At 43.3% G+C, this 19,475-nt stretch overlaps 1 protein-coding gene across 13 annotated transcripts in view; it reads right to left on the bottom strand.

Moving 5' to 3' along the window:
- DLG1 (discs large MAGUK scaffold protein 1) overlaps positions 1-19,475 on the bottom strand; it is a 1,315,748-nt gene that overhangs the window by 1,231,936 nt on the left and 64,337 nt on the right. The window lies entirely within an intron of this gene.

The raw sequence follows: 19,475 nt of genomic DNA, 5'->3' as shown, positions 1-19,475 counted from the left end.
TTAAAAGGAAGAAGAGGTTCCACCACTGAACTCGGAGAATGTAATACTTCAGTCAGGATATTAGACTTGAATTCTGCTGTAGGTAAAGTCAACTTAAGGAGACTGGCAGCCTTCTTCATAATTAAATGATAGGGTTGAACGTCTCTAGAAGGAGTACTAGAGCCTGAGGGTAACTCCCACTCTGGAGAAAAATCCAGGCTTCCTGCATCTGCCAACTCCTCAAAAGCATCTTCATCCAACTCACCCTCTTCAATGTCAGATTGTGAATCCAAAAACCTCCTTTCATCCATAAGGCGTTGAGCCTCTCTTCTGGATCTCATCTTGACACGCTTTGCCACCGGATCCACCATCGGCTCCGACGGATTCGGAATCGACGTCGGAATCGAACTCGATGGCTCAGAGGGATGTGTTCGAGGACCACTCGGAGCAGTTGAAGCCGGAACCGGCATCGACGGCTTCGGTGGAGCCGGAAAATGCCACAGCGGCGTCGGAGCCGGCATGCAAGGCATAAACGGAGCCGGAGGGTAGGAGTGAGGGACTCCTAAATTAAAAGCTAAGGGACCCATGGGACCCAAAGGTGCACCAGAGGGGTACCACGCCCTCGAAAATACTCCGTACATTGCGTTGAGAAACGCAGATGGGTCTTGACCTGGGGTAGGAAAGGGTGGTTGGAAACCCTCAGGCCTGTCTTGAGGAGCGTTCGGATTCGGCTCACCTAAGGGCGCGGAACCCTCATTCTCAAGAGGCTCCTCCTCATTTCGGACCGGAGACGGCGCCGGAGATGAATTCGGAGACGGATTCGGAGACGGAGACGGCGCCCGCGACTCAGAAGGGGAGGCCTCACCTTCAGGTTCTGGATCCAAAACATCAAGAGTCACCACCTTCGAGCGTACCTTCTTCGGTGACCCTGACCTCGATCTCGACTCCTTACCAGAACGACGTCGGGACTCATGTCTCCTCTTCTTATGTTTCCTCTTCTTCGAAACATGTCCAGAAGTCGACTTCGAGGATGACCTCCCCCGAGATCCAGATCTCGACCTTGACTTCGACCTTGCCCTTCGAGAACGAGACCTCGACTATTTCTCCTTTCCAGCTTTCATCTTAGCTACCAAGAGTTTCGCCTCTCTCTCTCTCAGGGCCTTCGGGTTCATCTTCTTACACGAAGAGCAGTCATCCACATCATGGTCCGAGCTCAAGCACCATATGCAGTCGCTGTGAGGGTCGGTGATGGACATCATTTTTCCACATTCTCTGCAAGGTTTGAAGCCGGTCTTTTTAGAAGACATCTTCGAAGAATAGGATACAGAGAAACAGGAAAAGGTAACAATATAGGCAACAAAGTATCCGTTGGCTACAGAGATTCCCGATAACCGTTAGCATCGACGACGCGGAAAAAAGGGAACTGATGTCATCACGCCGGCGTGGGCCTATTATAGGCGTCGGTGACGTCAGCGGAGTCGCGAGCGAGGTCGTGTCTCTATGACGTCAGGAGTCCACGTCGGCGCGAGGCTACGAAAAAAGAATTTCCGAATGTTGCTGACGCAAGGGGTATTCACAAGGTGAGGAATCCACACGGCAGATGTATCTATCAGAAAGCCTCACTCTTGCCTCCATTTGGCAAGATCAACGAGATGTAGTGCCTTTTTGGTGTTGTTGCTAGTGGTGCACCCCTTAGCATACCAAGATTGGTCTGCATGGATCAGAGAGGGTAGTATTTCTTTCACACTGTTGACCAAGGTGTTCATTAATATTTCTGACTTGTTGGTCATTACGAAGCACAGTGCATGGGGTCCTTATTTGGTTTAAGAATGACAGATTAGTGATTTCTATATTGAAGGGGTCACTCCATGTAGATCATTAAAGCCATTAAACACCTCTATCAGAAGGGGCAACAGCTGAGGTGAAAAGGTTTTACAGAAGCTGGCACTGAAGCCATCTGGTCCTGGTGCCGTGGCAAACTTAAGGCCTCTGGTTGCTTGCTCGACCTCCTCATTAACAACTAAGGCCCCCAGCACCTCTGCTGCTGTGTGCTAAGTTTCAGTAGATTGAGAGCAGCCAAATACTGGTATCAATCACGTGAGCTCATGCCTTCAGACATGTAGAGGTGCTGTTAAAAAGATTAGAAGACTTCAGATTTCCAGCGGTCAGTGGTCTGCACTATCCCCGACTCATCTTTTACCTTCGTGAAGTAGCTTTTGACTTATTGTCCCTGATGGTAGTTTGCCAATAATCAATTGTTTTGCTACCTCCTACATCACAGATAATGCCCAATTAGCTAGTAAGTAATTAATTCTCTAATTTGGAAGGCTATGGAGTTACCCTTTTAGAGCTGGCCGTCTACGCCATCGTGATTGAGGAGTGGCTGCATGCTCCTGTTCTATCTCACAGAACTCTTCTGAACGTTGCCAACAGGGTATTTCTCATATGAGTTAGACCATCTGATTCTATGATAAAAGTACCCCTCGCTACTTCCTTTAAGGTGCCAAAATCCTTCCCCTGCTAAACTCTGTTTTGCCACAATTAAACTGACTTGATACTATCAACAGAAGAGCTTTACAGACCTTTCAAACTAATAATAACATTCTACTGCATGAGCCTAAAGAGGAAAAGGAGAAGCAATGGCCTCTGAGGGGACGTGACTTTGGAGCACCAGCATTGCCCAAACAGCTCATCAGTCACACCTACCCTCCTCAACAAGGATGTGCGGCTTGCCTTATAGCTCCTGGAACACTTCTAAAACCTGCAAAAGACAGCAGTCCGGTGCATAGCCTCCAAATAGGAGCTGCAAGCCTTGTCTGCAATGAGTTCCATCTACCCTTAAAGTGGCCAGCCATAGCACAGACAAAAACACATTTATTTTTATCTAGTCCTGCCTCACTAACAAACATCAGGAGATCTAACATGTTTCATTGATTGATGATCCAAAAATCGGTCTTGCCCAGTGGCATTAACCGTTACATATAAGGTTATCGTCCTTGATAATCTTACAATTCGTTTTAATATTTAGTTTCTTACATAAATTTCTGGGTTCACGGACTTGGATTCCAATAAAACGTATTATATTCAATGGCAATTTTCACCGCAGAAATGATCTATTACGCTCCCTTGCTGTCAGGCCCAAATGTTTGAATTGTCCATTTGTAGCTTTGACTCAAAGAACCTTAATCTCACTTTAAAATATTAGTTATTCGCTATATCATTAGTTCATCGTCAAACACTTCTTGAAAAAATTTGCTTCTGAGATGTATTGGTCAAGTGCGCTTTAAAACTCAAGTGCTGAAGGTTTCTCATATTTTTTTTATAGATCCTTTAGATGCCTACAATGCATGTCGAGCCTACATTAGCACTTTTTTAGGAGAAACATTTCACAAAAACTGAAAGAACAAATGATATTATCTTAATAAATTAATAACCCACGTGTTTATAATAATTATCTCTGGGCACTAATTCAATTCACTTTATAATCTCACACTCTCAATGTATGTACTCATAACACACAAAGATGTATTGTTCAGAAAGCCAAAATCTGCTGATCATGAAACCATAATTCATTTTATCGAATTTAAGAAGTTGGAGCATAACTTGTAGCTCTTTGTTAAGTTGCAGTGGTCTGTCCAAACTCTCCTGGTTACTATATAACCTTTTACCTAGAATTGTTCCATTTAATTTCGTTTTTTCTTTTTTATAATCTATGCCCTCTGGGTCTGAAATAATTTTTTGACCCTTAATAAATGATTGTATGGTAGATTCTCAAGCAATCCTCTTGGATGGAAATTGTATGTAAGAGGTTATTTCTATTAGTCAGCTTAAAAGAGTTGTATTCCAAATTACTCCATCTACTGATATTTGTGTCAAGATAAAGAATATCCTGTCAATTATGCTAGTAAATCAGTAAGTGAAGTGAGCTCACCTTGAATTACAGACGGTGATTCCAGTATAAAAATATGTATCCATTTGCAAAATTAAAAAATAGGAAGGTACTTATCTCCCAGAATACTCCCTGATTAGGGGCAAAAAAATGCAGCGGTCTAAAAGGTTGATGATTAAAATGCACACAAAAATATTTTGTTGCTTGAAAAAAATTGCTAAACTATTTAGCAACTTTAGATACCCTTTTCACTGATGCATGATTTATTAAAACGGGTTAGGTGGATGCTAATATTTAAATAAAAAATTATGCACCCAATTCTTACAGTAAGTCACAAAATAGCACCTACAGGTACTTGCACTGGTGCAGGTTTACGACGTTCGGACATTTACAACAGTAGATGTAGAAACTGCATACGTAAATTTTTTAAGATTGTCATTTTTAAACAGTCAAACATACACACGTTGATTTGCCAATGCAAAAATCTCCTAAGCAGCTTCAAAGTCACTTTCTCTACACCTCTTTTTTTCCCAGGCTGCAAAATGTTTTACTCCTCTCCTAGTCAGGAGTACATTTCCAACCTTTGCCAATGCGAGATGAGATTAGAGAGGATTTGTTGATTAACCTCAACCCCTTTACCGTGGCCAAAATCCCGCTGCAGTGCAGCGGTTTTAAAGAGTGGGCGGCGCCGCGTCAGCCAACAGACTTGCGCAGCACTAGCCAGGTAGTGCTCGCGACGGCCGTTGGCCGACAGAAGCAGCAAACGGGTTAAAGATGCATGTTTACGGGTGTGTACAGACTCTCCAGGCATTCCAACCGGGAGTCACCGCTTCCTTGCTCTGAAAGTAGGTTTGTGGGAAGGTGGGAAAGTCAGTCTTGCTAAAATTCAAACCCTGATATAATGAGCCCTGCACAATCCTGGCGGCTATTTTCAGAGAATATTGCCATCATTTATCACCTCATTGTGTGGACCAGAAAGGACAAGTAGATATATGTATTTTTTTTAAACAGGACAGATAGATTTCTGAAACGTCCAGTCCCTTGGACATGTAGATATATTATATGTTTTCACAACTTATATTTTTTACATATATACCTACCTGTATACAGAAAAAAACGGTTAAAAGCAGAGTAATGGTCCCAGCTCAAATGTAGAAAACCACTGAAATTAGCCAATAAAGATATGCAGGGCACACAGAGCACACCATAACTCACAATGCCTGTATTTCCTAGCAAGTTTAAAATGCAAAGCCAGAAGTTTACTTTAGGCAAGATATTCATTTTAACACACCTCTAATACAGAGATTACTAGCAAAAGAAATATCAGGAGAACAAGACCAACAGTTACTGTGCTCCCAGGTGCTCAATAATTGTCTTGAGCGCGTACGTGCATAAAAGGAATTCATAGTTTCCTAACCCAGTCAGTGAAATGCAGGCATCTTACATGCATACCTGTTTAGAATACCTACTCTTACATCCAGGTTAGCAGCACCTTAGCAATAGTGTGCTACTGCAAAGATGTCTGGGGCCGATGACAGAAAATGTCAATTCTTAGAAACCAGAGGACAAAACTCCGTGTTCCTCCGTGGTGATTGAATTTGGCTTTCGTTTAACAATGTAACCTCTGAATTACATGCTCCAAGTCTTAACTTACAAAGGACTAAGACAGAAAAAACTCAAATTGAATTTATAGATGTCTCAAATAAAAAGAATTCTTAAATCATTTTCCAAGCTTTTCTGGGCAGTGAGAAAATGATGGTTACAACAATGGATTGCAATTTGAACCTCTAGATATGATCAGAAAAAACAGGATTTTTTTGTGTTTTTTTTTTTAAACGTCAATGTCCTTGACCTGTGGCAACTGCACATCAAACCCAAGACTTGTTACAGAGACTGTAGCCGGACTGGCCAAAACATTCAATTATGGACTCAATCATGCACGGCAATCAAAATCATTATTCTTGCAATTGAAAGCCAGATTCACCACACGGAATTTTACGTATGTGGTTTAATACAAATAATGACTTTATTAAAAAAAAGTTAGACTTTAATTGCATGTTTGGGTCAATTTAATTTAGAGAGACGGACATTTCCACTATGATACGGTTAATATCAAAATACAGTTCATGGCAAGTCAATGCATAGATAAGAGCCTGCATGTAACATGCAGTTGTGTATTATATACTAAACTTTGAGAATTTTGTCCGAGATCATGCTATGCCAAATTTCAAAAACCCCAACCTAAAGCACACTTTCGTTAATAAATAAATTTACAACACTTTGCTGTTACGGAAAAAAACACTGCAGGTCTATCTGGGCGAGGTATCCTATGGGCATGGGTACTAAGATTTCTTTACAACTATGTTTTGACTGAGCACCTAAGTATTCCAGCTGAGTGCGTCCAAATTATGTAGACATTCAAGGTGAAAATTTGGATGTCTTCAACCAAACGAAAAACTAGGTTTTGAAGCATGTCTGAAGTTTAATAAAAGGGTACATTACACAATGCAGTTTATAAAGATGTGTATTCCAAGCAACTATTTACACATTTTTTCTGTGTGGCTTTTCATGTCAAACCCACTGAATAAATAGCGATATTGCCCCTCAAATGTAAATTAAAAGAAAACAGACATTGAAGTATACATACTAGTTGATCAAATCATGTAAAAATACCTATTCAAACTACCTTGCTTTGAAATCTAATGTTACGTATTCACAAATAAATAATACACACAAAACTGCATTTCAAAAAAGAAATGTCCATTATGGAAATTAATTGCAGCTTCATTTAGACCAGGTAGATATTTTACAAACAGCATTACCATCTTATCAGTCTTCCTCATCTTAGTCCTTACTACTTGTGTTGAATTGTCACCCCAAAGGCAGACATTCGTGCCCTAAGCTTAAGAACTCCATTTTGATGTTAAATGTATATTATATATTTTTAAAGGGGGATCAACAAGGAAGCTCCCACTTCTCTTGTGGTATAGAAACTCCATTTCGAGTCTATACAATAGCAAGTTTTATTCTGGCTCTCCGTGACCGTTTCATTCTGCCCTTAGAAGTACAATGTCGGGTAAATGGGGCCCTAGGAACCAGACTTTTCTATGGTTCTGGTGCTCCTGGGATTAGGTGCAGTGGAGGTCGTAAGAGAAGCAGAGATGGAAGAAGGTGGCATGACGATAGGACATTAAAGCAAGGAACCAAAAAAAGTGCGTGAGAAGTAAAGCTGTGCCTGCCTTACTTTCAGTATGTGGATCTGAAAAGGACCTGGTACACAATCTGCCAGGTTACAAAGAAAAGTGATATTGCAAAGTGTCTCACGCAGTTGAACAGAAAAGTGAAACTGGGATACAATGGTTGGTTGCCAGGCTGATACTACTGCATAATGCCTGACAAGTGTAGGATTAATATAGGAAATTACACAAGGATTGACTTTTCCCTTTTACAAATCAGGCAATACACTGCAGTGGTGATAGTTTTCAGACGTCTGTGCCATTCCATCAATAAGGTTGTTTTGCCTGTGGTTTCCTAATGGTCTTAGTGGGTCTTTGGGAACTGAATGGTATTTTTATAGGAATCTTCTTGGGTTGTCTGTCGTCAAGACTTATTGGAAGATGGGCATGTGGGAGAATCTCCTGGACTTTTGTTTTGAAAATTATACTAAAGGCAGTGGCTGTTATTTCCCTTCAAGAAGATTTACCTCTTCTGGAGCACTGTACTTGGGGACAAATACTTCTGTTTCTGGCATTCTGTAGGTAGATTGGATCAGCTACCATTTGGGGGCAGGTATGCAAAACACAAGAGGATTGAATCGTTTACTTTAATACCATCAACAGCTGGTTAAAGACAGCTGCTCTCACAATTACTGTGCAATCTACAAACCACAGGCTGTTTAGTGGTATTAGCATTGTATGACCCACCACAGATAAGTGTAGCACCTAAAGGTGCCTGAATCGACAATGGTTTTGTGCTCTAGGGGTGATATTTCGACACTGAGAGCCGCGTTGCGGCTGTGACTCTTCAGGGCTGAAAAGCTCGTAATGCGTAAGATGGTCCATGACCCGGATGCTGAGGACTTCAACCGCACACTACAGTGCTAGACTTCTCGACCATAGAGTTTGCCTATCAGGACAGACCCGTCCTAGAACGTGCGCCCGAACCACTCGCTGCTTATTTCCTCTGAAGTTCACCTGAATCCCATCGTACCCTGACCATCAATCAGGTGTACATTCCACCATCTTACGCATTACGAGCTTTTCAGCCCTGAAGAGTCGCAGCCGCAACACGGTGTGACGAAACGCGCGTTGGCTATTTCGTTTCCTATTATTTTTTACTTGGATGTACTAACCAAGATCTCACCATTAAATATACATGCCTCAAAACAATGGACTCTAGAATCATACTTTTGACCACTCACAGTGAAATTGAGGTTTTCACTTGAAAACCATTGAGATTATCGTGTGCACGGGACCCTCTTTTCGCAATTGTGGAATAGGAGACACGTCTCCTTACCTTAGCAGGGGCTGTTTTTTCAATTACAGTCAATTTCAACAAATTACCAAGTCTGTTACAATCACGATTTGTAGTGCATTCATCTTACCAACAAGAAAATAACTAAATATTTCATTCCATGTCAGAACCAGAGGCGAGGATTATTTTCTGCTTTTTTCCCTTTATTTCTATTCCAGCAGACTTCAATAATCATAAAAAGCTAACTTTTCCAAGAGGAACGGACTGCAAAAGTTCAACCAATCCGCTGTCAGATGATCCCCATATATCCGGACATCCCATGGTCAGCTTCCTCTTTCTTTCCTGCTCCAGCAGATAAGTGATCTCTTATTATTATCCCTAACTTTGTAATTGTATATAATTGTTTGGTCTTTTGCATGCACTGCAGTAAGAGCGCGTGTAAGCGCTCCATTCGATGTATATGATCAGTCTCTGGTACCACGCGAGTGCTGTGAGGGTGATTGCCCACTAGAGGGTGCAGGTGTAGAAGAGACACGTCTGGTTGCTCCACAGGGGTTACGCTTCAGTCAGTTTCAGTGAAACGGAGGAGCTTGCGTCCCGCAGAGCACATGCCTCCCCGAACCACCTGTAAGCCTCCGACACACAATTGCAGGTTCGTAATTAACTTAAAACGAGCGGCAGATGCCCACGAAGTCCAGGCCTGAGACGACCCACATAGCACCTAAGATTGAATCAGCCCCAAGGCTAGGACCCCTTTACGCGCTCAGTGCAGCCAAATCTCATTACTTGCTTGCCCCGTGCCACATAAGCCTAGTCCTGCTGTGTATGGCACCATTTCTTCACGTCCTGCGCGTTTAAATATTGAAAACCTTGCCCTGCTGTAAATTCTGCACATATGGAGGAAGAGTCCCCCTCGGTCCTTCCCCTGAATAACAAATTCTGCAGAGCAGAGGACACCTACATCCACCATGCGGTGGCATCCGTTATGGAGCTCCTTGAGAGCATTCTAATGGAACTAGTCTACGCCTGCCTCCTCCCATTACATCTACTGGATGACTCCCACCCAGTACTGGTGGCACCTTCCCTTGCTAAACGCACTCACAAGCGCAAAGGGGATTCTGGGTGGATCTAAGTGCATTCATAAGGGTCAAAAAAAGCCTTTCTTTCGCAAACTTTGCCTTCTGATATGGGCGACCCCTTGAACACGCCAGATGATATTACATTTACACCCCCACTGCCAGATGCGGATGATTCCCATGGGGACTTAAATGAGGATGCAGGCCCCTCCAGGCAAAGGCGCCCTTCCCCCGACCCTGCCCCCTCAAAATACTCAGACCCACATGGTGAGTGCTGACGACCACTCCAACATGCTGGACCCGGATGACTTCATCCAACCTCGCTCTGCGGACTGGTTCCCCACGGTCAAAGTGGGCAAATATGTGGCAGACCACCTCATGAAGCCATTGGAGAAAGATGTCTGGGCGTGCCTCAGGGCGGAGTGCCCTCGCCCGTCACTCTCCGGCAAGATGGTGCTCATCCTTGAAATAGACACTAGGATTGCCAGCTTCCAGCAAAAGTATTTTGTAGACCCCCTAGAAGGGTATCAACAGGTCATGGAGATCGTACCAGGACAAGCTCTTGAACATTAGTGGCCCCCTAACAGAGTTTGGACCCAGCTGTGGAGGCCAAGGCCTCGGGTACTCTGGTCTCCCCGGAGGTTCTCTCGGGATGGGCACAGCACGCAGTGATCTTAGGAAGGAAGTAGACAGTACCAAGGAGGATATAGAGGTGGCAACAACAACAACACTGCCGGAGAGACCTCTTATGCAGAATTTGATTGTTTCTTCAGAATTGGGAGACAGTGACACAAGACCCATGGGTTATTCAAATGGTGCAAGGTTTCCACCTCAAATTTTACTCCCCTCCAAAACAAAAGGTCCACCCTCATCCTCTTAATTTTTCCCCAAGGAGTGCTTTCTTAGACGACAAATAACGTTTTTATTAAGAAAAAGGGCGATAGTGGAAACGGTTCCTCATCCACACGTTTTTCTCAGCAAGATGTTTCTGGTGCCAAAGAAAGATCAGAGGTTCCGCTTGCTCTTGAACCTCAGAGAGTTCATTGCCTGGATAGTGTATCACCATATCAAAATGGAAGGCATGCACTTGTTGAGGGACTCGTTATTGGAAAAGGATTGGAGGGCGCACCTCGATCTAAAGGACGCTTTTTTAGCAGTACCTATCTTCCCACCTCATCTGAGATTCCTACAATTTCAATGGCAACATCGATGGTTTGAGTTTATCGCCATGCCCTTCGGCCTCTCCTCCGCCCCTTGGTGCTTCACCAAGTTACTCAAACGAGTGGTACAATATCTGCGGGAGATTGGGGTGCGTCTGATCATTTATTTAGACGACGTTCTGGTCATGGCACAGAACGAGGGGACAGTGCTACAACACATCCCGGACAATAACTCCCTCAGGATCTAGGTTTCGTCATCAACTCAGAAAAGTCGACCCTGATTCCTGCACAGTCAATGGAGTTTCTTGGGGTTTCAGGTGGAATCTGTGCCAAAACAGTTACTTTTTCCACTGAAAAAGAGGCTCTCAATCAAGGAGTTGAGGAGAGCACTTGCTTCTCCGATTAGATCATTGAGGATTCTAGCTCGCCTGGTAGGCCTTTTAGCCTCCTCTATCCAGGAGATATTTCCGGGCCTCTGCATTACCGTGCACTGCAATGATTGAAGATCATGCGTTTGCAAAACGGTCTGAGTTAAGCAGAACAAATGTCACTTTCTGCGGAAGCCAGGACAGAAATATCCTGGTGGTTCGAACACATGGATGCTTGGAATGGCAGGGCCATTTTTGCATCATGCCCAGAGGTAGTGATAGAGTAAGCCGCCAGCCGCTGGGGTGCTTGATGCTGATCGATGACGACGGGGGCAGATGGTCCCCAACAGAATTACAATTACACATCAATTGTCTGGAACTCTTAGGGGGTTCTTCTGCAATTCAGACTATCTCTGCAGAAAACGAGTTGTTGTATCCTTCCACGTATGGAAAATATGTCAGCAGTGCAATACATCAATCGCTTGGGGGGAACAAGGTCTCGTCTTTTGGCAGAGACAGCCAAAGACTTTAGGCATTATTGCCTTCAACATCTGATCCCGGTGACAGCATAATATATTCCGAGCAGCTCGAACGTAGTAGCGGATTGGAATTCCCAATTTCTCTGATCTCGGTGACCGCATAATATATTCCGAGCAGCTCGAACGTGGTAGCGGATTCGAATTCCCAATTTCGTCGGGATTCCAAAGATTGGAGACTGCACCCCAGCAGGTTTCAACAAATGAATCTGAAATGGGGCCAATGCACGATAGATCTCTGTGTCAGGACGGACTTCGCAACTACCCCAATTTTACAGTTAGCAACCATACCCTCAGGAGCTGGACTAAGACGTGTTTCAACAATCCTGAACGAAAGGCACGCTTTATGCCTTTTCCCCGTTCGTCATGATTCAGAGAGTTTTGGCGCAAATCTGCAGAGGAGTTAATCCTAATCACATCGATTTGGAAGGTGCAGTCATGGTTCCTGGTGACGTTGGCCTGGACTTGTGCCCCTCTGGTTCTTCTTCTTTCATTTCCGAAGACATTGCTACATCTGATAGGCCATCCACATCCGCTGGTGACGCAGGGTCAATTGTCCCTCATGGCCAGGAGACTTTCCGTAGACGTTGGCAAGTGCCAGGAGTTTCACAGGACGCAATGTTTTTTCTTTCACAATCTTGGGTTCCACCTACACACAAATGATACAAATCAGCTTAGCATAGATGGGTTTGTTGGTGTGTTGAACAACAGGTGGATCCCATGGAATCCAGTATACATATAATCGTAAATTTTCTTTCAGATATCGCCAGTCAAGGAATGGTATACAGGTCAGTCCATTTTCGTTCTGCAATTTCGGCGGATCATCCCCATATTAAGGAAAACCGGTTGGGAAACATCCCTTGATTTTAAAGCTATTGAGAGGCATTACATTAGTGAAGCCACCAAAGCCCAGATATTGTACCCTTTGGGATGTAGGTGTGGTGCTTCGTTTTCTCAGAAGCTGGCCGGCGAATGAGGGACTCAAGGAAACAGTTGTCAGCAAAGCTTACTTTGTTATTATGTCTCATTTCCAATAGATGAGTCTCAGACGTACGGGCCTTGGATTTGGCAGGTAGAGTATTTACTACCTCGGGATTTTCTTTCACAAATTCTAAACGAACTAAGACAAATTCCAAATGTGTGAGCTATCCTGCCTTGCCACATCATAGTAAACTATGTATAGTCCAATGTTTGAAATGTTACGAGGATTGTACTCGTGAATTTAGAAATGTGTCCGGTCAATTGTTGATTTTCCTTCAGAATCCTGTTCACCCAGTTTCTTCGGCGACTTTGGGCAAATGGGTCAAATAGCTGTTGAGTGAAGCAGATATTGACGTCTACGTATTTGGAGCTCATTCTGTAAGAGAAGCTATGGCATCTAAAGCCTTATTGACTGATTCTCGTTTACAGGACATTATGACTGGGGCAGATTGGTCATCTGATTTAACATTTAAAACATTTTATCAGAAACCTACTGTGGATGTGGCATCGAAGGCGATGGAAAAACTTTAAACTAGCATAATCAGAAGCCTCTGTTTCCTGATATAGAATAAATAAAATTCTAGCTTACGCGTCAAGAATTTTCAATTCTATTAAGGACACGGAGGCGAGGATTATCCCACCCAGAAAGTGTTCTATTGAAATACTGAATAATTGATGGTTGTGTCAATGGTCATGACTTATCACTTGTGATTGTAAGATATTACCCATTATTGGTGAAGTATTTGAAACAAGAAATATTATGGCTTTGATTTTCTTTTCAGGTGCGGAGAGCAAGGCGACCTGAATGATCTTGTTAAGCTAGAGATCTGCTGCGACGTTGACAAAGGATTTCTTCAGTTGAAGGTCCTGGTGAAGAAGTGCTGTTGAAGGACCAGAATTTCTGAAGATGTTCGTGTTTGGACTGTTCACAAAGAAAGCGGACGATGTCTGTTAGAACTGAGTTATATAACCTAAGGGGTGTGTGGCGATTGGTAGTGACAGGGCACGCTATGCCTGATGAGCTATGTAGCTCAAAGTTTTATTGGCTGCTGTAATTTTCAGTAAAGAAAAGAGAAACATAATCCTCGCCTCCGTGACGTTAATAATTGAAAATTCTGATCGAGCAACCTAGAATTTCTTTTATTCCCACCCAAGGTTCCTGAGAACTCTTCCCAACCAGAGAGATGTATTGAGTTATTCATAATGGAGACAATATCAATCCAAGGACTTCATAAAGTAGAAGTACATGGCTTACGCTATGGAAAAGTGGTTGTTAGGACATTGTTATTAGAACAGATAACTGTAATTTTTCATCCAACGTTGCTAGTTTACAAATGTGTCAAGTTGTAATTGCTTTGGATGGAAAATGGACTGAGTTATAAGTAAAGCTCCCAGTTTTCTTTTTTACTGATTTTACAGATAAATACAGACAGAAAACAATGTCTTCTGTCTGCATTTATTTTTTTAAACGGTAAAATACAAAATATTGGGTTTCTTTTCAGTGACTGCTGCTTTTCATGAATTACAGGCCAACAGCTGAGCAGATAGACAGCATGGGGAATAAAATACAGGATGAAAAATGTCAAAAGAAATAAAGCTAGACAGTGGTCCCCTATATGCCACAGCACCCGATTCGCTATTTATTTATTTTATTTTAGTGTTTTGTAGAGCGCGCAGCTACCTCCGACGGAGGTGTCCCGGCGCTAAAGACGTTATCTCAGAGGGTCAGATAAGAAGGGATGGAGTGGGTTTAGATCTGGGAGAAAAACCAGGTCTTTAATTTTTTTCGGAAAAGGGTTTCTGACGTCATGAATCTCAACTCTGTGGGCAGCTGGTTCCAGAGTTTAGAGGTGACAACTGCTATCCCTATGTTCTATGTGTATACTCTGAACTACTCAGTAATTTGTGTGCACACTGTAAAACACCCACTGTTACAATGCAAATCCAATACAGGAAGATCACAGTTTAAACAAAAGCAAAGGTGCACCACCCAAGACGCAGACAAAGAATTTTTAAATCCGTGTCCACAAATATATCCTTCATAAATCTTTTTATTTTCATACAGGATTAAAAAACGATCAGGACGATTAAAAAACAGCTGACACGTTTCGTCCCACCAAAAGGACTTCTTCAGGGCACAGTAAGCAAGACGATGAATGGTCCAAAAAAAGGTGAGGAACCAGGAATACGGTATACTACCCTCAGCGTGTCTATTTTATGGAGCAGACAGAAAGCGCCTCACATTTGTTGAATGAAGAAAATGGTCCAACCAACTTAATAAATTGGTGCCAGATTACTAAAGTACTTCAATTTAGTTTTATATTGCGTATAGTCAGCGCCTTGTCTATCAAATGTGGTAAATCTTTACATAGTCACTCCAGGATGAAATAATCCATGGTGCTAGGCTAATTTGGGAAGAACCAATGTGGGTAGCAAGCAGAACCGTAACCGGCCAGGATCAGTCGTGTTCAAGTTCCTTGCGTCTGCTTCGACGATCCTGTGTCAGTCAGACTGACTGACTGACTGACACACACACACACACACACACACTTTATACTTACCTGTAAAAAACGTACATTTTTGTGGTAAAGATGCATGCGTTGTAATGAGGGTGTTAAGGCATGTGTGGTAATGGCATGTGTGGTTCCGTCATACATCCCGTTCTGAAGCTAAAAGTCATACAAGTTACCTCACGCAGTACATGGTGTACTGCAAGACAAAAGCATTTTACAATCTTTAGTACAGGCCTGCATAGTGTCTTAATTGTCTAACAAATACAAAATTATTCTCAAACTCTAAGAGATACAGGCATTGTAGAGTTGGTCAACGTGCACCTTTTCCTTTCTATGTACTCTCAAGAGGCACGGGAAGGACTATATCAATGCCAATGCAAAATGTAACCAAACTCTTAAAAACCGAGTATCTGCACACTGAACCTTATGTACAGCAAATTTGCATAAAGCTATTAGCATTTTGAGTATATACACTTTCCAGAGGGTTTTTTCTCCATTTTATCCTCTGGCAGTATTCCTGGAGGCCTCACTTTTGTAGATGAATACAGCCACATGGTCCGAGGGAAAGCCTCCATGTATTTAACAGCCACTGCTAGAAGGTCGCACAGAATGTAGCAATGATGAGATATTGTGTGTGCAGTTTACTGTAATGATTTTAATTAACTACACAATAAAGAATCTTCTGATGTAGAAAGAGCAGGAACCTCGCCTCCTTCCTAAGAGATAATCCAACACGGCAGAGTGTTTTGGGATCCAAAATGAGGCCCAAGTGTTGAGTGTGAGCCTTGTAAGCCTTTAAGGACCCGCTAAGCTTCAGCTGAAAGCAGGGAACATCCTGTGAAGTGGCAAAATTAATCTCTAATTAACTACAGGAGATTTGAAAGGCTGCCGAAAAAAGACTAAGGTTTGAGGAGGGAACTACCTGAACCGGGCCAATCCAAGTTATAATAAAAAAGTAGCATTTGATTTTGAGTCTTCAAGCAGTACAACGCAGATACTGTAACTCTTTACTTGGAATTAACGTCCAACACATCAGAAGAAATTCACCCAGCGCACTGAAGCCAGTAAACAATCACAGTAGGTCCATACCAACAGTGCCCTGGGGCCTGCCAAGTAGTTAAAGCAACTATGGCTTACAACAGTGCCCATCTCTGTATGAAATACAGTTACACAAAAAAGGGCCCTTTCAAAATACAACTGACTTATCGAGCCATGTTCCTCAACAAACTATGGCACGGGAGCTAATTCCCTGGAGGTCACATGTTGTTCAAATGCCAGGACAGGCAGGTGGCCCAGCACAACAAAAAGGAAGCCGCCTTTCAAGTGAGGGTGTGGCGAGGTCAAACCAGAATCCAATATACCAGACTCAATTGGTGGGAATAATAAAAGCAAACATAATTAAAGAGAAGGACATCGACACATTTTAGGAAAACACACAAAAAATGTCTAACAGACGCAAATCACAAGTTACCAATAAGGTAAAATGAGGATGAAATAAACATCTGTCAAAAAAATTTGTTCACAGGTAGTGAATCCTAAAGAAAGAGCAGAGGAAGCTGCTCGCTCAAAAACGTGTTTTTTTTACCACCAACGGAAAACAAGCACTGGCAAAGCAAATAGGTCTGGGTTTAATGTGCTAATGCATGCATGACAAACGAACGCCTTACGTAGATATTGAAGCCCAATATGCAACTTCTACCTGCGACGGGAAATTATGCGTGAATTACAACGTAATACAGCTTGCTCTTTTAAAGTTCACACTACAATACGTTCTATGCCAATAGGCACCAATACCATTCACACACAGGAGTCATGTCAGGGTGCCCCAAATATCTAACAAGGGAAGCGATTATAAGGGCTTTTTTGGAAACCCTCTAATGAACATTTGACGACAGAGGGACAAGTACAATACGCCACTCAGCTCTAAGCAGGAATGGGAGAAGACTAGAAATACTCGAGCACATTCTCAGATCCCTCACTTCCTCTGTGTGTGTGTGGGGTGAAGGAGGGCAGCCAAACACACATTGTAAATTGTCGACAATTATTAAAAAAGAGGCAATTAATGTCGAAATTACTAGTGGTGTAAGAATGCTACCAAAAAAGCATGCAACTTTATATTTGGAAGCACAAATGAATGTGTTACATACACAAGAGCTGTCTGTGCCTGTCATGATTGACCCCCGAAGAAAATACTGAAATCATCAAGGCATTAATTAACAGACGTTCAGCTCTACTTTTCGTTATTTCGCTTTGTAAGCACGTCCCAGGCCACACGGTATCGATGGATTATATAAAACAGTAAATAAAATTACATCCCATCAACAGCTGTGGAATACTCCAGATATGAATGAGTGCTCATCAAAGAATTACAAACTGTTCAGCAGACGTCCACTATTCCAGAAAAGTAAAGGGCTCAAATGATTTAGTGCAAAGCATAATTATTTGTTTTCTGTGTTTAGAGCTGGGGGCGTACGGAATGGGCATTTCACAAGGCGAGTCATAATTGTAGGACGCCATTTTCTTTGATGCAATTTACCCGACCGTGGGAACTCAAAATCTGGATAAACTGCTCTCAAAGGAAGATTTCGAAACGCCTGCCTGGGGACGTTGGAAGAACATAACCACACCTGTAAAAATAGGCTGCTTCTCACTGTAGTGTTTGCTGTGTTACTCTCCAAAGCATACTGATGCAGGAATAATGTGTGCTGGTGGTAGAATTACACAGCAGGCATGTACTACTTCACTGTTCCGAGAAATCGACAAGGCAAGCCGGCTGGCCAAACAGTTCAATGGGCTGTTTCAGTCCAAGGTGCCCGCCATTGACCTTAAAGGGCTGAATAGATCCGGATATCATCCATCCAGCTAACATAAAACGTACAAACCATGAACCTTAAGCAGAGGTACTTTTGCATGGTCCGTACCCATCCTACATTTCAGCAGAGGTCCAGCAATCATGAACCTACACTGGACCCTCCATTTCTAACTGCAATAAATTTTAAAAAAGTGTTGTCTTTGGAGTTTTAGGAGGTAGTGCCAGTACATTAAAGCAGGGCTCCAAGAAAAGTCCAGAGGAATGTAGAGACTCATCGGCCCCCCCAAGATCAGGCGACTTAACATGAAACTGCTCACCTATGACCATATCTTAAAAGATACCTCAGCAGCCATAAACACCTTTTTGCGGACTAACGATACCCCTGACATTTCTGTCCCTACCCTCTGGGAGACTTTAAAAGCGGTTATGCAAGGCCACTTTATTGCTATCGCCACTAGCTACTATAGGGTCCAACGTACTAAGCGGCTCCAAATTGGAAACCCAGGTTAAGGAATTGGAGGTCTCTCTCACCCAATCCGGTTCAGTGGCAGTCCGCCGTTAATTGACGGCAGCACGGAAACAACTATGAGCACTGGATATGGGGAAGGCGGAATATGCATTACTCAGGATAAAGCAGAAATACTACGCTGGGGGCAATAAGGCAAGATGCATGCTGGCACATAGCCTCAGAGCAGAAGTCGTTGAAAGGAAAAATCACTGAACTACGGGGTGGGGACGTATACCTGCGATCTCAAGATGAGGAAATTGCTCCAGACGTTGAAGCTTTTTACGCTGCTCTCTATGCAGCAGACACCTTGTTAAGGGTCTGATGAGGTAGTCTACTTGTCACAGCCCCCCCTTATGATCTCGCCAGTCACGTTCACCACCCTTGCGGCAAACACTACAACACAAGAGGTCCTGGCAGCCATTCAACGTTTACAACCTGGTAAGGCCCCTGGCCCAGACGGCTATGGTGCTGAATTTTATAAAGCTCTTAGTACACAGCTAGCCCCCGTATTAGAGCAACTTTTCAACACATTCAGTGCCAGTGGAGCACTGCCAAAGTCAATGCCCCTGGAAAACCATTACTGTGATCCTCAAGACAGGCAAGGACCTCAAACGCTGCATGTCCTACCAACAGATTTCTCTTTTGAATGTGGATGCAAAAATGTTCACAAGCATTCTGGCCCACTGGTTGGCTTCCTATGTTCAGGGGTTAGTTAACCCTGACCAAGCTGGGTTTGTGTTGGAGTGAGGGTTTAGTGACAACACTAAACGGTTGAGCCACTTACTGGATACGGTGCAGCATACACAGGTGCCGGCCCTTCAGTTGTCAATTGATGCCAAAAAGGTGGTCGATCAGGTCCACTGGCCCTACCTACATTTAATCCTAAAGGGTATGGGCTGTGGCCCACGATTTCGCCAATGGGTTCATTGCTGTTACACCTCCCCCAGAGCCAGGGTGCGTGTGAATGGAGTGCTGTCTGCGCCTTTCGCCATTACCCATGAGCCTAGACAGGGTTGTCCCCCATCGCATCTGCTCTCTGCGCTGTAAATGGAGCAGAGTGAATCCGTGGCAATCCCAAAATTACGGTCATCCAAATGGGTGGTAGGGAACACAAAATCATGCTATACGCAGGTGATGTCCATTTGACTGTAACCTACCCAGACACCACCTTAGAGGATGT

The sequence above is a fragment of the Lissotriton helveticus genome, chromosome 11 (genome assembly GCF_964261635.1).
Source record: "Lissotriton helveticus chromosome 11, aLisHel1.1, whole genome shotgun sequence".
Classification (NCBI taxonomy): Eukaryota; Metazoa; Chordata; class Amphibia; order Caudata; family Salamandridae; genus Lissotriton; species Lissotriton helveticus.
The sequence above is the reverse complement of the archived record's forward strand: the minus strand, read 5'-3'. Positions and strand labels throughout refer to the sequence as shown.